A 7,553-nucleotide genomic window follows, 5' to 3' on the forward strand; every position below is an offset into this window, starting at 1 on the left:
AATGTAGATAAGTAGTGAATGCAGTTATTTTAAAAATTATAAAAACTTTATTATTTTTGAAAAATTTTGAAATGTAAACAATTGAATTGAAATTCAGAAAGAAAAATGTAAACAAATTATAAGATATAAATATGGGCTGATAAAGCTATCTATCAGTAGTTCATAAGATCTCACGGGTTGTTCAACGCCACCAGGTCTTGGGTTGGATCCTCGGATATATCAGGACTTGATAAAAAAAAAGTTCACGAATTCCTGGCTTAGTGGCCCACAGTTATGGCCTGATACCCTGAGATTAGTTGGTGCAATGTAGAATGTTGGAGTAAGACCGGATGAAATCACTTTCCTAGACCACAAGTTTGATGTTGGAAAATGCTTGTTCTCGCTTAATTATTACCATGTGATGATCAACAAATACTCTATCTTAAAGTACTGTGTGGTTGCATTTTGGTAATGTGGTTGTATAATCGATCTTATGGCCACCCTGATCTTTTAGAGTAGGCTATAGTTTTCTTTTGAAGATACAACCTCAAGCAGATATCATATAGAGAGTGGAAAATTTTATGAGTTCAAAGAAACGTAAAACTGGCTGAGTTGGCTTCTATGCAATTAACTGAAATTTAACCAGAAAGACCAGCAAACTATGTCATGCTTTTATTTATATGTATTTGTTCCAGGTCAGAAATTTTCCTTAACGGATACCAAGTGCATATTTTTGCCAGGATGTAGCTCGATAAGTTGATTGACAAGTGGTTGGTTTCTCCTACGATTAGAGGAATCCAAAGACAAATGTACACTAAGCTCTGAGAAACAATACAGATCGTCTTCTTGTTTGTTCTAAAAGACAACTACTAGCGAGGAGACTAATTCTAAAACAGGAACATTAACACTGTCAGAAACTTGAAACTGCTTAAAACACTGCTTTATAAATGATGTTAGTGGTGCATGCATAGTTTCTTGTTTATCTATATGATCATCTTGTAATCTTCTACTATGAATTTAAATGCAATATACAGTCCAGAGCTTAGAGTCAAGGTATTCATATTACTCCTAATACAGAAATATAACGATTGGCCTTTTCAAGTTCTATAAGCGCATAAGGTCTTCACTGTAGCCTACTGTTTCCTTGGTAAGTGCAATTACTTGAGGGGGTGATTCAATAATCTTTGACTCATCGGTGCAAAATAGTGGAATCGGTGTTGGGGTAATGTTGAGTACTTTTCGCGACATCAAGACAATTAGCAGAAAAATGTTATTTTGTTGGTTCCTTTTGGGAATTCCTTCAGTTCTGGCACATTGAATAATTCAAATAATGTTAAGTTACCGCATTTTTTGAAACGTGGTGCTGCACAGATGATTATATTGACAATTTACCAGCTGAGCTAAAACCAGTAATGATATTAACCAGCTTTTGTCTAAACAGGTACAATGACTATTATGACAACAAATAATCAGAATACAGTGTTGCGTAAATTGATCAAATATATTTACAGAGGCAGAATGATATGAGCAGAGCATGCACAAGGTGGAGGATGGTGCTAGTTAATGTAACTTGGGGGATAAATCAGCAGTGCTGTACTGGAGACGCTGTCAACTCTTCCAACTAAAAGATCTTTGTAGAAGAAGCTCACTCCAGCTGAGCAGTCTGAGACAAGTATTCTTTATATTAATAAAAAGAACTATACTAATATAGTTAGTTAAAGGATCCATTGGTATATTTTTGATCAATTTGAGTACAAATGGAGCAATTGGAAAGACGCGCAGATTGCTAAGAATTTTGTGCAAGATATCTGCAGACTAGTTTATCTTAGAATACCTGATCCTTTTAATTCTGGGTTGTAAAAGGTTCACATACATCTTGTTAAAAAGTGTAAGATCTCGTCTAGGTTTTTCCCTAGTATTTTAAAATTTTAGTTCCTCAGCACATCTCATCCTTCTCACGCCCCTCTGAGGTAAAATGCTTGTATGTAGGGCTGTAATTCAGGCTGATCGAGCCGAGTTTCGAGCCGAAATTAATCGAGTCGAGCCCCGAGCCGGCTCGTTTAACTGATCGAGCCTAAACCTCTACCCTACCTTGCGAGCCGCCTGACTCGAATTACAGTCCAACTTCTATGTTTGCTTTAAGATTCATTGTCATAATGCTGTTAAGAATCAGGCTCCCGTCCACTTAAAAAGACAGATTGATTTGATGGGCTTCATCTTTACCTATCACTTTTTGCCAATATTATCAGCACGGCTAGCTGAACATGTATATCCACGGGCGACTCAGCTTTACATCCACAAGTCTCACATGATTGATCGTTAAAAAACCAAACCGATATGCTTTCCTGTTAAAATAAAAATTCAAGTTTATCAGCTTCCATCATCAATGATAATGCAGAAGATATACCTACAAAGATTACAAGCAAAAAGCTACCTAGTTAACACTTAAAAAGGCCTACAAAGATGCCCAACTAAATTTGTCTTCAAGTTCCCATTGAAAATACTTGTAAAAGATGTCCTTAAGAAGAAATTATTAATATTCAGAGGAAAAATTAGTGCAAAATGTCTATTCAGCTTAAAGATAAAATATGTGCTTTCAATTGAGGGCACAGTTGTAGAGCTGTAGCTAGGTAGTAGCAAAACAATACAAGAACTAGTGAAATTTGTAGCACATAATTACGGAAAATACTTAAAATCAATGATGGTTCCTGCTCAGACAAGAATCTATAATTTTTTCCCTAGAATAAATGATAATGAACTATTGTTTTCTCTTAATAGGACGTATAGTATCTTTAGATAAGGTCATAAGGACCTGAATAAACAAAAAATGTAAGTGTGTGAACATTAACTAACAATGAGATGCTACATAAGTCTTTTTACGTTGGTCACTGGTCTGAATATGTAATATTGAAATAGAAGCATAGTATGTAATCACTGATGAACACTTGAGCAGCATGTTTTGTGAGGTTATTTAAGAAAATTCAACGCTTTCGTCAGTACAAGTGAAAAACCAAGTGAAAATGGGCTGTAGATGGTCGATGCACCCGAAAACCCAATCCACTTGCATTCTACAGTTAATTAACTGAATATTGGTCCAAAATATACTACTATATGTTATCATGGGAAAAGAGAGCAGGAAATTTTATGCTGGATGGTTTATTTTAGCGGAGATGGTCAGGACAAAATTATGTTAGTACATCAAAATATGCTGTGCGTTCATGTTAAAAATCATTTTTATAGCTTTTTGAGAAATTTTTCATGCTATAATATGACATCAGTGTGCCCTGGCTTCTAAAATCGGTTTAGGCCCCTAAGTAAAATGCCCCGACTCCTATTTAAGCCCTGATTTAAGAGTTGTTTTTAAAAATTGGGTCAAACTCGGAATTAAATGGGCAAGGCGGTCAAAAATCGGTCCTAGACGATCTAGGCGGAAAATAATTAAAAAATATATTTTTTTAAGTTTTTATGATTTTAATTTATTAATTTCATAATTTCACACAATATCATGTCAATTTCTAATATAAAGTATTGGTAAAAAGTAACAAGTATTCTAATATATTTATTTTCTCACTTAAAATATAAAAGACATATTGTAACTAGTTAAGAAATGTGAATTAAAATATAGTTAATATTGTAAATTAAATAATTAGTAAATTACAAATGTCAAATGTGAAGATATTATTTAATATCATTCTAATTTCTTTTGTCAAACAAAAATTTGATATATTAATCATTATATAATTATAAAAATTAAAAAAAAATATTTATATTCTTGCGATTAATATTCCGATTAATCTGTCTGATTAATCTCCAACTTGTAGATTAATCTCTCGGAGGTACCCTCACCGCCCTGACACGCCTAGCGAATTGTAAAACACTATTCGGACTGACCCATATTTAATATCCTATATTAATATTGTCGATATTATTTTTAACTATGCTAAGTAATCAGTTACATAAAAATCTTAAGCTGATAAAATAAGGTCCTACATAATTTTATATTTTTTAATACTCCCTTCCGAAAGAGGGAGTATTCAAATCCGAGATTCTAGTTCTAACATTTTAAGTTGGCAGAATAATATTAGAACATGATTTTATATTTTTCAACAAAGTAGTTAGAGCATCTCCAACTATGGTCACATTTTACGTAAAAAGTCTATTTGGTAGGATGATATATAGGTATTAGGTAAAAAATATATCCCTCCAACTCTTAAACATGTTAGCAATAATTTTACATATCCACTATCACGTCTTCTATATCTATTGATATTGTATCCATTAGCTAAAATATCCTCATCAGCCTTATTTAAACAACATACTCTATATATTAATATATACATATATTTTTATTACACTTAATATATATATATATTAAAAATTTTATTTTATATTTAATATTTTGAACTTTAATATATTTATTTTAATATACATTGCATATTTGTATAATATACTTATATATTTTATAATAGATATATAAGTAATGTTTATCAATTATGTTTGGTTATATTTAAATATGTTATTATATTTCAATTGTAATATATATTAAAATGCTATTAGAAATTTAATATATTTTCATTGAATATATTATTTATATTTTCACTTGTATTTAACTAAATATATACTAAATTTATTTTAACATATAAAATTTCCATATATATATATATGTATATGTAAAAATAATAATAAATATATATATATATATGTAAAAATAATAATAAAATAATTTTGTTAAATATAGCTAACCATTATAGCTAGTACCACTGGAGTAAAAACTCTTATAAATTCAACAAATTTTTAAAGCTCTTAGTATTCCCTTTTAAACAACTTATTTATACACTTTGAACCAATATAAAAGCCCATTTAAGCTCAAAGACTAGCTTCCCGGACATGCACTAATGCTGTGCTCCAGAGATTGTTTAGGAGAGAAGAGAAAAAAAGGAATGGGAGGAGAACAGAAGGGAAATAGTAGAAGAAAATTAATCGGTGTGTGCTCGCGAGTTTTGGTAAAAAAAAAAAGATAATGTGAGAGTATTTTTCTAAATCTTCCCAATTTTGTGAAGAATTTTTTAAAGAAAAATTATAGAAAATTTTTATGCTGATCATTTCTCTTTCTCTTACCAAAAAATTCGAAGCACCCCCAGAAAAGAAAATTTAAAAATTATATTTTCTCTTCTATTCTCTCCATTTTCAAACCATGGAGCACAGTGTAAATGACCATCTATATTTATTTTATAATATTTCTTAAGTATTTTTTTCTTAACTACAGTGTTTCTTAAGTTATGTCATGCAATATTTTACAGTTGTCCTGTAGTTTCCTGTTACAAATATATACTGTGCTGCATTCGATTTAATTTCACTTCTTTGGAGCGTGCATTTTTTTGGTACATTTATTTTTACTGTCACTTTAACTCTCATAGATATCCCTAACGTCACTGTCATCTTGAACTTCCATTTTGTCTGTGGCATGCTAAAAATTGCTGTAATTTTCAAGAAAAAGCTTATCAATCCACTCGATTTGACCGTTCTACGACGAAAAGCTGGAAACTCATCTTTAAACTCACACCACTTACAATAAGTTTTCTTATTCATTTGAAAAAATATAATTCAATATTTTGCCTAACAAGCTTTTGATTTAACACCTTCTTTAATATTTAAAAACTTACAGTATATAGCATTTGATAAATGTGTTCTTTAACTATTAATTTTAAAGAATATTTCAGTGTAATGTTAAATAACTATAGGCTGAATTATATTATAAAGAATAATAAAGTAATAATTTCCTTAAAAAAATAATAACTCAAATTATAGAATGTAGTATAGGAGTTCCTAGAGATAAGAGTATGCAACAGAAACTGTTGTATATATACAAGAATATTTGCTGCTCACAAGGGGGTCGTAGTTATCTTTTGACATTTGCTAGAGGGGAGGAGACACTTCTAACTTGTGACTTTCTCTTCCGAATAAGATATCTATTAAATAGGATTACATGACATAGCTAGTTTGATGGGCTAGCCTAAACCCCCATTTCTATTGACCTTTAAATTTTAATACTCCTTTTGTCTTTTAATATATGATATTTGATTTTCTGACACATATTTTTAGGAAGTTTGGCTATATAGTTAAATTATTTTTTTTCAAAAAAATCTTTTTATGAATAAAGTTTTGATCTCATATTTTTATTCAATAAAACAAAATTTAAAAAATAATAATTCTAACTATATAGTCAATCCTCCTAAATATGTAAACCAAAAAATCAAACATTATATATTAAAAATAAAAATATAATACTTAAAAATTGTATTTTTTAATCTCAACTGTTTCTCCGATTTTAATTCTTCCGCTTCTTAAAATACAAAATGCATAAGTGCACGTGTATGCGCGCGCACAAGTCGCAACATACGTAATTCCGTATCATTCACTCCTCATGCAAATCCAAATGAAGCCATTAAAAATGCCACACAGCCTCCACTTACAGTACAAGCATGAACATGCTCTGTTCCCTTTTTTCAACCTCTGCAAACACCCCGTACCTTCACTCCCTAAATCTCTCTATATAAACCCACATAAAACACACATTAATATCATTAAACATACTTTATTCATGATTTAATGTTAACCTCAACTACTTACCTAAAACATTCTCACACAATCTAAACTCTAAACCATGCCCTACACAACAATGTTACAACATTCTCCACCACTACCTTCTCGGCGCCACCCCAAAGTCCTCGTCATTCTCGGCGCTACCGGTGCCGGGAAGTCAAAGCTCTCTGTCGATGTAGCGTCGACATTTTTTCCAAACTCCGAGATTATTAATTCCGATAAAATTCAACTCTATCGCGGCCTCCATATCACCACTAATAAAATGACATTGTCTCAGCAACTCGGTGTAACTCACCATCTACTCGGCCAATTTGACCCGGTCAAATCCATGTCCCCATCCGAGTTTAGGTCACTCGGGTCGACTATTATCTCCGGAATTCTCGCCCGGCGGCGGTTGCCTATTATTGTAGGTGGGTCTAACTCGCTCATTTACGCTCTTCTCGTAAAACGGTTCGACCCGGATTCGGATGTGTTTAACGGGTCAAAACCCGACCCGGTATCGTCGGAGCTCCGGTACAACTGTTGTTTCATATGGGTCGATGTTTTCTTACCCGTTCTAAACGAGTACCTCAATCAACGAGTTGACTCAATGCTTGACTCGGGAATGGTTGACGAGCTAGACGAGTTTTACCACTCCCCCGAGTTCAACTCAGTGAGTGAGACCGGGTTAAAAAAAGCAATAGGAGTACCCGAATTCAAAAAATACCTGACTAATGATTGCACAAAATACGAGGAAGATCTGTACGAGGAGGCAGTTAGGAATGTTAAAGAGAACACGTGTCAGCTAGCGAAGAGACAGATGGGAAAGATCCAACGGTTGAGAGAAGGGAAGGGGGACCTACGTAGAGTAGACGCAACGACGGCGTTTAAGGCGGTTATGGGATTAGATAGCGAAAAAGCAGCGAAAATATGGGGGAGGCAAGTGGTGGAAACGCGTGAAGATTGTGAATCGGTTTTTGAAAGATGAATAG

General features: G+C 32.7%; 1 pseudogene; it reads left to right on the forward strand.

Moving 5' to 3' along the window:
- Positions 1-6,305: 6,305 nt before the first annotated feature.
- On the forward strand, positions 6,306-7,553 carry LOC141723297 (adenylate isopentenyltransferase-like; annotated as a pseudogene).

Source organism: Apium graveolens, chromosome 1 (genome assembly GCF_009905375.1).
Source record: "Apium graveolens cultivar Ventura chromosome 1, ASM990537v1, whole genome shotgun sequence".
Classification (NCBI taxonomy): domain Eukaryota; kingdom Viridiplantae; phylum Streptophyta; class Magnoliopsida; order Apiales; family Apiaceae; genus Apium; species Apium graveolens.